Below are 17,658 nucleotides of genomic sequence, written 5' to 3' on the forward strand. Positions count from 1 at the left end.
GACATGTAGAATGAGGTGACGATGCGCGTGGGCTACCTTAGAAATCGCTATCTTAAAAGGTGTGGTTGCTAGGGGCCATCTTCCTACCTCACCCTATTTCCTCCAGTACTCTGTCACTCCTCTTCATTGACAATGCAACTACCGTTATTTAATGTAAAGTCTTCCTCAAATCGCTCTGTCGCTATTTACTCTCTTCCAAGAACATTTTCACTCACTCTATCTCTTACCTTCCTATACATTTTACTCAGGTATCTATCAGCGTTCATGGACAATAACAAATATTACATCGCCATCCCCATCCCCATCGCATTCTATTGTCTACCTGTCAACACACACACACATATATATATACATATATCTAATATTATATTTTTATGTTTTTGTTTTTTTACTGTTTCATTTCCCTATTACTGGTTTGATCTCTAATTTAATTTCTACAGTGTGCACACACACCCCTATATGTGGCCCCAGTAGACCTGAATGAAATCGGGTTCTCTTCATCAAAATGTGAAAAGGGGTCTAGAATTATCATCGCCACAACTTATGTTTTTCCTAATGATAATTATCATCGCCACCACCAACACACAATCATGACAATCTTTCTCTTAAAACAAATCATGTTTACATTGCAAAATATTTCATTTTCCCGTCCTCTCTTTCATATATGTGACCCAGGTTTGGGTGGCCGCACAACTACAATTAGACAACGGCTAAAAACATTCGATGTTGATAATGCCTGGATCGTTCCATTCAACCCTTTGCTTTCCAAAACATTTAATGCACACATTAATGTTGAGTACTGCAGTTCGGTGAGATGCATACAATACCTCTGCAAGTACATTAATAAGGGCGATGATATGGCCGTGTTTGTGTTCAGTGATGAAGACCTTAGACATGACGAAATTAAACAATTTGTTTTCGGTAGGTATGTATCCTCCAATTATGCAGCGTGGCGCATTTTTGGATACGAGATTCATCTCAGCTCACCATCAGTTTTCCACCTGAATGTTCATTTACAGAAGAGACAGCTGCTTTACTTCACAGAGAAAAATGCACGTCAAGTCATTGAAAATCCAAAAGGGACTACGCTTACAGCATTTTTTAAATTGTGTTCAGTTGATGAGTTTGCTGCTACTCTCATCTATCCTGAAGTACCGGAATATTACACATACAACAATAATAATTGGAAGCGCAGGTCACATGGAACAGAACTTGACAATTGGCCAGGTGTTTCTAGGAAGAACGTCATTGGCCGTGTGTATAATATTCATCCTACCAAACAGGAAATCTCTTTGAGAATGCTACTTCATGTAGTTACTGGACCGAAGTCTTTTGCTGATCTTCGCACGGATGATGGTATCATCTGCGCCACTTACAGGGAAGCATGTTTGTGGTGCGGACTTCTTCTCAATGACGACCACTTACACAGGACATTAGCAGAGGCCTCAAATTGTAAACTGCCATGGCAAATGCGTTGATTGTTTTGTAGCATATTAATCCACTGTAATCCCAGCAACCCTTTTAACCTTCGGGAATCGTTCAGACAGAGCCTATCAAAGGACATACAGGCTAATTTAGCGCTACGTGATGGCAACGACGATGTTTATAATGAGGCATTAATCGACATGGACAGACACATCAGACGCTATGTTATACGCGGTTTAAGTGAATTCCATCTGCCAACACCTGTCCATCATGAAGCGCCTTTGGATGTTGAATACATGTCAGAAAAAAACTACAACATTGCCGAATTGACGGAAACAAGTACGCGAGATGAACCAAGACTTTTGCCTGAACAAAGAGAGATTTATAATGAAATTATTGACAGCGTTAGATTGAACCAAGGAAAGCTTTTCTTTTTGAATGCTCCAGGTGGTACTGGTAAAACTTTCATTATCAATTTGATTCTCGCAAAGCTGCGCGCTGAACGTCGAATTGCCATTGCATGTGCCTCAAGTGGTATTGCAGCGACACTGCTTCAAAGCGGCCGTACGGCACATAGTGCATTCAAATTGCCCATGGACATTGGAAAGAAAGATAATCCTATATGTAATATAGATCGTAGTTCCTCAAGAGCAAGACTTCTTCGTGAATGCAGTCTTTTTATTTGGGATGAGGCTACAATGAGTAATAAGGCCATGTTTGAGGCTCTTGACAGAACTCTCCAAGATTTGCGTCACAATACAAAAATAATGGGTGGAGCTACGTTTCTCATGGCAGGAGATTTTCGACAAACTCTTCCTGTTGTCCGAGCAGGCACTAGAGCCGATGAGGTTAATGCATGTATAAAGCATTCTTATGTGTGGCACAGTGTTATCAGTCGCCATCTTCAAACAAACATGAGAGTCCACCTACATGGTGATGTGGAGTCTGAGGCTTTCGCAAAACACCTATTAGATCTTCGTGATGGAGTTTTGCCTTTCGTTGATGATGAGCATATTCGGTTGCCTTTTGGGAATTTTGTTCCAAATGTAGAAGAACTTATAAGAGCCGTTTTACCTGACGTCGAAACCAACTTCCAGGATCTCGATTGGCTAAGAGCAAGAGCTATTCTATCGCCTCATAATGCAACCGCTGAGGCTACAAATAAACAAGTACTTGATATGAATCCTGGTGAGATAGTTTCTTTCATGTCCATCGATACAAATAAGATGAGAATGATGCAGTCAAATATCCACCCGAGCTACTCAACAAGCTAACACCTCCGGGACTTCCACCTCATCATTTGTGTTTGAAAGTTGGTGCTCCAATCATGGTGCTCAGAAATATGGAAACGCCTGAAATATGCAATGGAACCCGAATGGTTATTAGGAGGATTCAAAGCCATGTTATAACTGCTGAAATTTTGAGTGGACCATTTGTAGGAACAATCAAAATGATACATAAAATTAGTATTTCACCCTCTGATGTTCCCATTCAGTTTAAACGCTTTCAATTTCCGATAAAACTATGCTTCGCGATGACAATCAACAGGTCACAGGGACAATCACTGGACATTGTAGCCATTAACCTGTCACAACCGGTTTTCAGTCATGGTCAATTGTACGTAGCCTGTTCTCGAGTTGGAAATCCACATAAACTCTTCATTCTTGGCAATCATGAGCGCACAAGGAACGTGGTTTATCAGGAGGCTCTGACAAAAGAAAACTGATTGTAAGTCATGAAATTTTGCTTGATTTTTTATTTTGCACCTCTTCATTATCTCTTCATTCTTGAAAATAAAGACATTAAAAAGAACATGGTTCATAAAGAACGTTGGGTTCAGATGTTTGCAAACATTTGATCCAACTCATTCTCTTTATTCCTCATTTTCCGATTCCTTCTACGTCTCCATTAAACGGTTTTGTCAAGTTATTGTTTCTTCGCTAACATAAGACATTCATAAAGTGAATGAGTTGTTAATTACATTTTATACACTATTCCATTGTTTAGGTGGTGTCGAAAGGACTGGCATGTGTTACCATATAAACTCCCTCAGTCAAACTCCCAACTCATGAGTTCACATCGTGATACTCTTTCTACAAAACTGAGCTGGGTGTGAATTCTAATTTCATTCACTATTACAGATGTTTTAATTTTTGAAACAAACACATTGCCTCTTTCGTTTTAAAACAATAAAACAATACTACCTTAATACATTGGTCCAACAAACAAAACATCCAACACTCTCATTATTTTATGTATCTGTCTTCCTCCATCACTCACTCACTTTTCTCCCTTCCTTTCACATTCTATCTATAACGTCGTTTCACAGCGTCTACCTACCTTACATTCACTTTCTCTTTATAACGTCGTTTCACAGCGTCCGTTATCCCCCCTCCCTGCCTTCCACAGCGCTTTCACACACTCTCACTCTCTACGTCTGTCTGCATTCATAGAGAGAATTATCATCACCACCACAACCAATCAATCATGACAACAAATATTATGAATCAGATATTTATTGGGTTAATTTTATATGTGTGTGTGTATCTATAAATATGTATATATAATAATTTTTATATATACAAACTGCATATATCTGTATTTATATATATATATATAATTTGTATACATTTATATATATATACCACACTCTTACCCGTGCGTAGAGCGGGTCACCTTCAGCTAGTATATATATATAAATATATATATATATATACATACACACACACATAAATATACATACATATATATATATACACACACACACATAAATATATATATATACACACATAAATATACATACACACACATATATGTATGTATACATTAATCCATTCTGGGCCACCCAAAAAATATCACAATTTTTTGTTACGTGTTTTTAAATAAGAAAAATGTACTTATAGATAAACGAATATTATATTAAAAAAAAACAATACAATACAATTTACTGCAATAAACTGATTTTATCAAGTATCATGTACAGCATTTACTTTGAAGATCAGGTGGCTTGAGGATACTGACAGAGGTGGAGGAGAAGAAAGGCTGAAATAGATAATCTTATTCACTGATTTTTTTGCCTTTTACGCCATGCTTTCTTCACTTTCATCTACAGGAGTTTTTGTCAAAAACCTGTCCAATAAGGTCTGTTTCATGCTCACTTTCAGAGTGTTTCTGAAATGAGTTAGGCAAGTGTCACTGAATAGCTCCATCACATGCCCAGTTGTAACTTTTCCTGGGTGTCTCTTTTGAATAGTTTCTCCCACATTCCCAACATTTCCTTAATCGCACTTGTAGAGATAACCTCCTCCATCACCTATTTTCAGCAAAACCTCCATGTGCTGCTGTGCCTGTACCTCCTTTAGTTCTTCCATTGCCAGTTCCTTGGAGTGTTCCTCAACGAGCTCATTGATGTCACTTTCATCCATGTCCAGGCTCATGGGCTTGCTAAGGGATACAATTTCCTCTACCACTGCCGCTTCAGGTTCAAGCCTTACAAAGTCCATTTTAGACACAAACTCAGGCCACAGCTTCCACAAGAAAGTCAAGGTCTTCTTTGTAACACCCTGACAGGCCATATCAATAATTCTGAGGCATAGCATGATGTTATAGTGGTCCTTCAAGAACTCTCGAAGGATGAGGTTTGTGCTCTCTGTCACCTCTCTATAACAATAATAATTCTTTCTACTACAGGTAACAAAGCTCGAAATTTTGGACAGTGATGGGACAGATGCTTGGTGAAGAGCTTCTTGAAATCAGAAATCTGATGGTCCATGAGCTGCAGGATAGGGGTGGTGTTAGTGGAAAGTAGAAAACCTTTATAATCTTGAATTTTTCAAGGATGTCATCTTCGAGGTTAGGTGGGTGAGCAGGTGCATTTTCCAGGACGAAAAGGGCTTGTAGGGGAGGTTATTTTCCTGGAGGTATTTCTTAATGTCAGGGACCAAAGACCAAATTCACTCACTCCACAGAGAACTACCTGGATTTGCCCTCCACATAGCCTGCAGCTTTTCTTTCAGAATCTTATGTGACTTAAAGGCTCTGGGGTTTTCCAGGTGATAAAAGAGCAGTGGCTTAATCTTGCAGTCACTACTCTCACTGGTACACAGTGTGAGGGTTAGCCTATCTTTCATTGGCTTGTAGCCTGGCATCCTCTTCTCCTATGCCATTATATAAGTCCTCCTTGGGATCTTCTTCCAAAAACTGCCTGTCTTGTTACAGTTGAAGACTTGCTAGGGAATGTCTCTTTTGGCTGCTATAATTCTGGAAAAAGTCTTGAGGTAATCCTCAGCTGTCTTCATATCTGCTCTCACTGCTTCACCATGTCTGACAAGTGGGTGAAGACCAGTCCTCTTTTAAAAATTCTTGAACCAGCCTCGACTAGCTGTAAACAGCTCACCTGATGCCTCGTCCATACAAGTGCCTTGAGTCTGCTGCAGCAAATCAGCATAAATAGCTTGTGCATTCTCGCAGATTATAGCCTCCATCATGGTATCTCCTGTGAGCTGCTTCTCCCACACCATCAGCAGCTTCTCCATATTTTCATGGACAGATGTCCACTTTTTTGAAATTATTTTAAAGCCCTTGACTGGTATTATAGCCTTTTATCGACTCCTGATTCAGTATGGTGCAGATCGTAGAAGTGCTACACTCATACTACTTCACCATGTCGACTACATGCACACCTTGGCCATGTTTATCGATAATTTCTTTCTTTAATTCAATGCACATCATCTGCTTCTTCTCACTACTGTCCTTCGCAGTTACTTTTTTTTTACCCATGGTTGGAAAAACGAAGTTTTGCAAAATAACTGCAAGTACAATTGCAAGCAAAACACTGATGCTTCTGTATCCTGCAACGACTAATTAAGCATTTTAACACCCGTCTAGCTAACGATCCACTAACATTCTTCACACTTGCTAATGTGCATGTCTGTCTAGCTATTGATCTACTAATGATTTTCACACTTGCTAATGTGCATATCTGTCTAGCGAGACACAGGATGCTGGGTGGATGTTACGGTATTCACTATGCCAACTAGCAGTGGGTATCTGAAGCTGGCTTGTAACCCGAATTTTAGCTCGCAACACAATGCAAAAAATCTGCTGAGAGACAGCTTGTCTCTTGAAAAACTCATTAGTTGGGAGACTTGCAAGTCAAGGTACCGTTGTATATATGTATGTATGTATGTGTGTGTGTATATATATATATATAAACACACACACACAAACAGGAACATATACAGTAATACCTCACTGTACAAGGACCTGCTTTATAAGACCCCAAGTTTACGAGTTTTATTTTTCAGCTCACTTTTGCGTGGTAAGTTGAAATTTTTGAAGCACAAGATCCAAATTTGGATAGAAGTCCAAAAGTTTCTACAATCATAAATGCTTTATAGTGTTACCAGGAAATTTATAGTGAGCAAAACAATGCTTCTTCTAAGCAAACAACTGTAGACTTGTTAAACAATTATAAGGCATAAAAAGAAGATGACTTTCAGACACAACAGAATTACAATAATAATATTTTTTATTATAAATGATTTTTACATTCTTTTTACTTTACTGTTGTGTGAACGCCCCCAGACGATGAAGTAGGCTAGCCCAATATATATAGAGGGAGAAGTCTATACGTTAGAGTTGAGTAGCGGTGAGAGTCGAGGGTTGAGTTGAGTAGAGGTCATCCGAACGTGTGACATAACAGTGGTGACGAGGATTTCGTAGCTCACACAGCCACTGAATAGTATTGCAGTATAACAGTGGCGACAAGGATTTCGTAGCTCACACAGCGACTGTGTAGTATTGCGACATAACAGTGGCGACGAGGTTTCGAATAGTACCGAAATGGAAGAGTTACTGAAAGCAGTTGTAAAACAACAGGAGCAGCAGCAACTACAGAAGTTAACAGAATTGTTACTGCAGTCGAGAAATACGACAGAATCATTTTCAGCAGAGGGTGTTGCAAATTCCATCGAGGAATTTCACTACAATCCGGATGACGGAACTACTTTTGCTGCATATTACAGACTATACGAAGACATATTCTGAGAGGAATGTAAGGGATGGTCTAGTGAAAGGAAGGTAAGGCTCCTTTTGCGAAAGCTTGCTAATCCAGAACACGAAAGATTTTGTAACTTCATTTCGCCGAGAAAGACCATGGAATTGTGTTTTGATGAAACAATAAATATTTTGACTAATATTTTTAGCGAGAAAAGTTTGCAGTTTAACATTTGATGGGAATGTTTAAATTTAAAGAAAAATGAGTCTGATGATTTTGTAACATATGCCGGTATGGTTAATAAGGCTTGTGAAAGGTTTAAGCTGGAAGAATTAATGCCAGATATGTTCAAGTGCCTAATATTCGTTAAAGGGCTAGTGGCAACGGAAGACTCGGAAATTAGAAAAAGAATATTATCAAAGTTGAATCAAAATGGTAACACAGAAGAAAGTCTACTCAATAAAAGTAAATTATACTAGACAAAACTGAAAATTTGTGTTGGTAGAACTAAATGGGTTTCAGACCAAAAAGCAATTAGATACCGATTCAGACATATCGATAATAAATACGGCAACATGGAGTGAGATAGGGAAGCCGTTGTATAAAAAAACTACTAGGATAGCCTACGGTGTGCCAGGGGAACGATTTCAATTCTTGGGCGAAATTTCACCAGAAATAAAACTTAAAAACAGGATGTGGAAATGTAAGTTGGTTCAGATGAAGCATGTGTTAACTCCGCCATACCATCCAAGGTTAAATGGGTTAGCGGAAAGATTCGTCGACACATTCAAGAGAGCCTGAAGGAAGACCAGACAGGAAAACTTCGAAGATACAAATATGACAAAGTTTTTGCAGGTGTATAGAATAACACCAAATCCAAATGCAGAGACAGGTAAGTCACCCACAGATTTGATGTTTTCCAGAAAAATTCGTTCTATTTTTGACAAATGGTTGCTGAGTAGGAAACAGAAAATAGAAAATTCGGGAAGAAAAACAAATTTTTTTAACATAGGTGACAAAGTATATTTTAAAATATATAGTAACGGAAAATAGGACTGGGGCAAGGAAGTTTAACTGGACGTCTGGATAACGTGCTATACATGGTAAAAGGACCAAAATATGAACACAGAAGGCATTTAAACCAATTAAAACAAAGATATACCAAAAACCAAGAGAGGCGAGAAGAACCAATGGATTTATGGTATGATTTGTTCCAGGTTCCAAAAGCACAAGCAAAAGTGTTTGAGGTCCCAGAACCACAAACAAAAGCAGAACTGACACGTAGGTCAAACAGGAAGAGAAACCCTACAGAAATTATGGAAATTAAAGCTAAGAGAAAAAGATATGCCAGTTTCTCACCAAGAAAATAAAATTGATAAATTCAGGTGTAAAAAACTCAAAAGGGGAGGTGTTGTGTGGAGGCCCCCAGACTATGAAGTAGGCTAGCCCAATATGTAGATATAGAGGGAAAAATCTAGATGTCAGAGTTGAGTAGCAGTGAGAGTCAAGAGTTGAGTTGAGTAGAGGTCATCCGAACGTGCAACATAACATTTATGTAAGCTATTCTTTAAATTCTACTGTTGTTTTATTGCCATTTATTTACAAGTATCATAAATTTTATAGATAAAATATTTTTCTGGGAACTTGTATATTGAGGCATTACTCTGTGTCTGTGTGTGTATATATACATACATATATATATACACATGATGGCTTAGCTGGCTGAAACTTCATCAACATTCTTGTATAAAAATAATAATTTGCACTCCACAGAAGTATAGAGTAACCCATCAGATTAATGTAAAATTGTTTTTATTATAACTGAATATGAAAACAAACACTGATACACATACACACACACATATATATATATGTACTAGCAGTATCGCCCGGCGTTGCTCAGGTTTGTAAGGGAAATAACTATAAAGCATTTTTAGAGAGTTATAGCCAAAAGATAGCAAAAAAATGGGAAAAAATGATGGTAAATTTCTTTTGAGAGTAAAAAAAGGTGGAGTTGCGTCCCATAGACAGTTTGCAGTTTGTGTTTCTGATTCTCGACCCCATGTCGAATTTATCGATTTTTTTCAGAACTGGGGGAACTTTTCAAAATTTTCGCTGCGTTAGTTTTGAATTATGACATTGGGCTATGTATGTGTCAAGTTTCATCAGAATCGGTTGAAAGCCGTGGTCAGGGTGAGGGTACGAGAAAACAGACACACAGAAACACACACAGACAAACTGCCGTTTATATATAGAGAGATAAATATACAGACATATATATATCCATATATAGACATATAAACATATGAATGTATATATACATATACACACATATATATATATACATACATACAAATATATACACGCATACACACACACGACAGAAGTAAATAGACACCCCTTAAAACATCGTTTTATGTTTATTCTAACTTGTAGAGGTTTACATTTTTTACTAATTGGCATTTTTATGTTTCAGGTTCTATATGTGACTATTTCATTATGTCATGTACAGTGGGCCATTCTGAAGGTAGACATAGCGTAAAACTGCAGAAAATCTTGGAATCCTGCTTTCTACAGTTAATAGAGTGATTGTGCAATTCACCAGAGAGGGGAAAGAGTGCACATCACCTCACCCAGATCAACCAGGGCCCTCTGACAGGACCTTACTCTTTGCTAAGTGTGGAGGATAATCCTCATTGCAAGGCCTCTGACAAAGGGGAACAAGTTGATGTCAGTCTCAGAACAGCTGTCATGTACCTCCACAAACTCGGTTACTATGGTAGAGAAGCAAGAAGGAAGCCACTTCGTTGACCAGCCAGCATCAAGCAGAGAAAAGATTGGGCCAGTAAGATGGTGGAGAAGCCACTAGCATTTTGGGACAGTCATATTCTCTTATGAGTCCAGATTTGCTGTAGTTCCTGACAGTGGTTGAGTGTGGGTCTGGAGACTCTGTAATCAAGAATTTGATGTGAAAAGATTGCAGCCGACAATGAAACATGGCAGTTATTCTGTGATGGTCTGGGGAACAATTTGGAGCAATTGTTGATCAGAGCTACTGGAGTGTGAGGGAAAAATAAACTCAAATAATTGTGTGTCCATATTGCAGAAAGGACTCCTTCCAATTTTCTCCAGTGGTGAAACGATTAAAGAAGACTCTTTATTTATGGAAGATGGGGCTCTTTGTCACACGGCTAAAATGTCACAAGATTTGTGGGATGAGAATGGCATTAAAAAGCTTCCATGGCCAAGCCAGTCACCTGATATGAACCCTATTGAACGCTTCTGGGATACAATGGTCAGGACACTTCATAAAAAAAACAAGAAAGCATCTTCGAAGCCAGATCTTTTGAGATTACTGCATGAAACTTGGCAAGAAATTCTGCAAGAGAATATTCGTCATCTGATCAATAACATGCCTAATAGGGCCCTTGCATTGAAAAACGTGAAGGGCATGTCTACTAAATATTCACATTATAACAATCAATAAATAATTTAAATGAGTAATTTCAAATCTAAATAAATTTTAATGATTATAAGGGTGTCTAGTTACATCTGTCATGTCTGACAAGGATAAAATGTCAGGGATCCTAGTGTAGGAAGTTTGTAAGCTTCAAGCAGTCCATGGCAGGTATAGAGAACAAAAAGTGGAGAGTGGATGATAAAGAAAAATTAAAATTTATCAGCAATGAAGGTTACACACTTTTTCCTATATCGAAGTTATGAGGAAATTTCATAATCTGTAAGTTTCTTTTTTTAGCTCACGGTTACTACAAATGCAAATAAAAATCCAAATTAAGGGAGTGTAAGGAGTAAAATGCAGGCTATATATGTTTCTTAGCTAGCTGATCCTCTGATGTAAAAGTTACTCTATGAGGGGTGCTAAACATAGCTAACCATCAGGTCAAGATTACCTTAATTAAATGAAGGTTACATTGTCATTTGGAATTTCCAAGTTAACTAACTGGCGATAAGAACTGATATGAATAGTGAAGCCAGACGTACAGAGTAAATAAACAAAAACTCAAAAAATAAAAAGGCTAAGAAGTATGAAAGAGAAAAGATGACATCAAACATGTGGAAGTGAGAGCTGTATAAAATTGATGGGAATGAAGAAAAAGAGAAGGGAGATGAAAGAGTAGGGAGAAAGGAGTGGATAGTTGTTGCTGTTAGTCTCCACAAAGATTCCATGTTTTCAAATGTTGGTACATGCATTGCCACCTTCAAGGTGGGAATTAGTAATCATTACTCTAGCTTTAGACCTCAAGCAAAAACTAACAGCACTTCTCTATCTAGGTTCATTGCTAGCCTAACATGTAATTCAGCAGAACACAAAATAAAATAGTCCATTGTTATGCATGTCAAACTATATAGTTGACATAACAACAAAAGCAATTTCTGTATTGCAGAAGACTTTATTATGCAATGCAACAACTGCATGAATGAAGTAACCTCATAGTTAACTGTAAACACAAATTACATAATAGATTCTTAAGGTACAAATGCTCACTCACCTGAGCTAATCCTTCTGCATCTCCTCTACTTTGACTTCTCTAAATAATTTGCAACCATTACCATTTAGCATGCTTTTATATATTTCCTTAACCTCATTTGTGGTCTCCTTATGTACTCTTCTTTCCAAATTTTTCTTGCTTGCTTAATATAAACACCCACTTTTTTATCTTTATTTCATTTCTTTCTTATTTTCTCCTCACAGATGCGAGTATGTATGTGCACTTATATATGTAGATGTTTGTGTGTGTATGTAGGTATATTCATATGCTTATGGATGCATGCACTCACCTTTGGGCACTCAGGCATTTTTGTGTGTATACTTCCATACAAAAGAGTATAAGCACACTTGGTCATAGCCTGTACACATGTTTGCATGTGTGTGTGTTTGTGTGGCATTCTTATATCTACTACATATAACTAATATATTATTTTTAAACAACCAAGGGAAATAACCCTAATGTATTATCTTTAAACACCCAAAGGAAATAACCCATTCAATTATGAAAGGGATCCTTATATATAGCGAAGGAAAATAACCCGTTCATGTTTGTAAATTATTTCGTATAAGTCAAACTGAGTAGGCTTTTTTCTTAGTACTTGGACTATTTGAGTTATTTTCACAATTTATCCAGTACAACGCTTAAACAAGTAAATAGTATTTTCCTAGACAATTAATCCACTTATTTTGGTTAGTGACTTATTCACGAATATACCAACACTAGCATGGATGACGGTAATATTTTCTGCAAACGCACAAAATCTTTTTTCAGAGTTATTCACTTAAAATTGTTATTATCTCATAACTGATTAGCCTGTTATTACGTAACCTGCTTCATGATTTTAGTTTACTTACCTTATTAATATTTCCTCCTAAATTATATATACTCTGGGAACGTATTAAAGAATATTTGCAGTGTACTTTGTTAATATAATGCTACTTACTCCATTACCAATTCGTCAGCAGATTATTAAGCTTCGAAGGAAGGATAATTTAAGTATTGGATCTATTGCAAAGATTGTTAACAAGTCAAAAAGTGTTGTACACAGTATTCTTAAGGTCTACAATGATTGTGGTTCGTGTGAAGCAAGAAAGTTTACAGGTAGGCCACGAAAAACGACCAAGAGAGAAGATCGTGCTATGGTAAAGTTGGTTAAAAAGGACAGATTTAAAACTGCTGCTGCTGTTTCTCGGAAAATGAGCATTGTACTGAAGAAAACGTTATCTCGAAAAACTGTGTCTCGTCATTTAGTTGAACATGACCAACAAGCAAGAGCACCTGCAGTGAAGCCACTGATCAGCTCCAAGAATAAAAAGTGTCGTCTTACCTTTGCAACCGAACATGGCAAATGGTGCATTTCAGTGATGAATCTAAGTTTATGCCATTTGGCTCAGATGGGAAAAGGTACGTTCGTAGAAAAGTAGGTGAAAAATTGTCGCCTAAATGCCTTAAGACTAGTGTTAAATTCGATGAAGGAAGTGTCATGGTTTGGGGGATGATATCTGGAGATGGTGTGGGCCCTTTGGTGCGATTACATGGAAAGGTAAATGCAGGAGTTTATAAACAACTTGTAAAAGATTATGTCTTGCCTGTGCTGAGAAATTCAACTAAGCGACCACCCATATTCATGCAGGACAATGCCCCATGTCACAAAGCTAAGGTGGTCATGAACTTCCTTAAGGCTGAAAAGGTTATTGTTATGGATTGGCCTGCTCAAAGCCCAGATCTCAAGCCTATTGAAAATGTATGGAATATTCTAGGAGAACGTTCGAAAGCCAGAAATCCTAAAACAACTGAGCAATTATGGAATGCCCTTCAGGAAGAATGGAATAAGATCACCCAGCAAGAAATTGAAAATTTAATTTCCTCATGCAGTCAAAGATGTCAGAGTGTGATTGAAGCTAAAGGGCTTCACACTAAATATTAAATAATTCCAGTATTCTCTGTCATTTTTGATTATTTTGTTATTTTTTCAACCGTTCTGATCATTTTGGCTGCCATTGGTTTTGCAGTAAATCACTAAATCATCCATAACTTTTGTATTATCCTCTCAAATTACACCAAAATCTCAGAAAATAACAATTAATATTGTATTTATTGTCTGTGAAAATTATAGAATATAAAACTACTTTGATAAAAACTTATACTTACTTTTCTGACGAAAACAATGCCGTTCTGAACATTTTGGTCGCAACTGTATATATGACTTTTTCAATTCCCGAGCTTTATACTAATACATCTGTTTGTTTTCTACACCACTGGTCCTCGTCTTTTGTTTCTTTTTGTGAATTCTCCCTATATATATACTGATATGTATATATATATATATATATATATATATATATATATATACATATCTCTCTCTCTCTCTCTATATATATATATATAATATATATATATATATATATATATATATATATATCATTATCATCGTATATATATATCTGTATTCATTTATACTGATATATCTATCTATCTATATGTGTGTGTGTGTATAATAAATGTATATAATTTAGAGAAAAACCTCTATTAAATTCAATAAAGAAAGATGTTATTCAAACCATATAAAAAAAAACCCTTATTTTAAAAATCAATAAAGTACAATAAACAGTAAATAGTAGTAAATAGACTACGCATGTTTCATGGCTATATTTTTAAAATAGATAATAATAATAAAATCAATTCGATTCAAAATTAAATCGAACTATTGGGAGGTGATTGTTTAGATGAAGAAGCTAGAGTAGGATTTGTACAGGCTCAAATGTCTACCACAACTGGTAAAAAGAAACGATCGTAAATGTACTATTATTACCACTTTTCTTTATTGATATATATATATATATACATACATTGATTTATATATATATAAATACATATATTGATATACATATATATATATATCACTTTGATCACTTTGACCGACCAGTCCATCAGGCGTCCATTTGACACAGCTGGTCACGCACACACACATATATATATATATATATATATATATATACATACAACTTAAACTACTTACACACAATCACCTCTCAACCCCCACTCACTTTACACCACCCATAATAAATTATTTTACACCAACACAGGGCTTCCTCTATTACTATGAATGTCCTACAACTTTAAGTCCAAAAGACATAAATTCCTTACTCACCCCAAACTGAGTAATCCGGATAGAATAAACCCTCTTTGCACCATGAGTTAGAGTTAATACCCTCTCTTTACACTGCCAGTGAAAAGTCTAACCAGAATAAGCATGAGGAAAATATGCTCTTACTTAAACTTGAGACTATAGATCAAATTAACCTCCATCCTACATCCACTGTGTAGCTGAATTATCAGCTAAGAAATCTACTATAATGTAAGACTCACCATTCTTTGTCTTTATTCTCATTATCAATGGATCCCTATGTCTTTTGCTCTTCTTACCTCTACATATGACTATGCATTCTGATGATGTCTACCACCACAACTGGTAAGCAAAAACGATCGTAAATGAACTATTACTACCACTTTACTAGCGCAAACAACCAGCTTCTTCCTGTTACTATTCCTCCATTTTCGTCTTGCATATAATCTAAACTACGGTTTACCCACTGAATTACCTGCTACCGTATACCTTTACCAAGGACTGTACCTACGCAGCTAATCACCTGGAGCGCATTTGGATTAAACCATCCCTTAGAGGTTTTAAACACCTCTAACTTATACCTACATAATTTATAAACCTCAAATAGGCACATACTGGATAAATGGAGCAAATAACAATAGAAGCATCCTTAAAAGATATAATGATTCCACCCAAAAATGTATACCTTAAAGAAGTCATCAGCAAAATAACAAATTTCACACACAGTTTAAATTAGAAGGCCTCATTTTATGACAAAAATACCCAGCCTGATTCACAACACCAGTGCAACAATAATGACATCACCAAAGGAGTCTTTAACCCTTTCGTTACTAACCCGGCCGAAAAATCTTTTGGTTCATAATACCAACCCGGCCGAGAGAACCTATTGTGATTTAAATGTAAATTTGAACCCAAATCTCATTGGTACATTCGTTAAAACACATGATTTCACTTTGTAAATAGTTGGGTTATAGTATCCAATATTGCTTGACATGATATCTCAACTCAGTGAATTTTGGGAGATTTTTTTCCACATTTTTTTGGCATCGATTTTTCTTCAACTTTGAAAATGGATAGGAGTTTCATGTTATCAAGCATTGATTCCGAACTTAAAGCTTTTTCAGCGGAAAATAGGGAGATATCAAGAAAAAGAATGAATGAGGTACAAAAGCATGTGGTGTACAATAATGAATAGGATATTTTTGTATCCGAAAATGAAAGCAGCGATTCTGAAGAAAGAAAGCGGTGATAGCGATAGCAAAGATGATTTTACATCGGAATGAAGTAAAAACTTTAAAAATGTTTTTATTAGCAATTTTTCTGAGGAGATAGAGTTTATCTATAGTCTTTCTTAAGAAGCCAAACCGTTGGACTTATATTTTTTTCAGTATGCTTGTTGGAAGCGATCACTGTGGAAACAAACTGTTTCACAGAATGTAAACAAACACAAAATGGGGGATCAAAGTTCGGAAAATTTGTGAAGCAAATACTGGGTACAGCTGTGGATTTAGTTTTTATACAGGGAAAATAATGTTAGTCAGCATGGCCTAGAGAATGATGTGGTTTGGAATTTATCACTTCCATACCATAACCAGGGCCGTATATTAATTTTTGACCAATTTCTTTAGTTCAGTCAAACTTGCGGTGGATTCCAATATTTCAGTTTATTTCACCTTTATGGTACACCTGTTCTGTTGCGCATTAAATTCAACTGATGATCTAGTGATATGCACAATTCTTCTATATCAAAATTTTGTTGCATACCCAATTGAATATTAGCTGATGATTCATTTTCTATGGTGATGTTTAAACAATATTTTAATATTTTTACCTTTTGCTCAGTTTACCTGGATTTACCTGTAATTAAAGTCACTTTGAGACAAAAGTTATGCAAAAGAATTGATTAAGAACCCTTTCTTTAATTATGTTCCAAATGTCACATTAATATGTTGATAAGTAAAAAAGTTACAGTTATTTAATAAAACAAGCCTAAATTCATGATTATTTCAGAATTTAATTGAAACTCATGAGGGGTGTATTTTGGTCAGAAATATAGTAACAAAAGGGTAAGACTAGGAAAACAGCCACTTAGATACTTTTGAAAACGAAATATGGGATAACATCAAGAACCTACAATTCAAATGACACCCACTAAGAAATAACAGCTACCAAAAGAACCTAAAAGACCTACTACACAAGTTCAAATCACAAAACGGAATTATTGTTCACTCCAATAAAACAAGGAACTGCTACACTCTGGATGTTGATACCACCAACTGCTACATAAGGAAATTACAAAAAATACAAAATAGCACCAGATACCACCTTCAGATCTATGAACTTAGCAGCCAAGGACATTATGAAAGACTACAACTTGGAGGATAAAACTGAACCCTACATGCCATCCAGACCTCAAATCACACTAAAAAGACCATAAACCTAATTTTTTAACCGGTACTAAAGTAAGATTAATATGCCCAAATAAATCGGACCTATGTAAATTAAGTAAACTAATACTCAACAAATACATCCCTAAGTTAAAAAATAGAATAGCCCTACAATAATGGTCCAACACATATGAATCCCTAAACTGGTTC

Source organism: Octopus sinensis, linkage group LG4 (genome assembly GCF_006345805.1).
Source record: "Octopus sinensis linkage group LG4, ASM634580v1, whole genome shotgun sequence".
Classification (NCBI taxonomy): domain Eukaryota; kingdom Metazoa; phylum Mollusca; class Cephalopoda; order Octopoda; family Octopodidae; genus Octopus; species Octopus sinensis.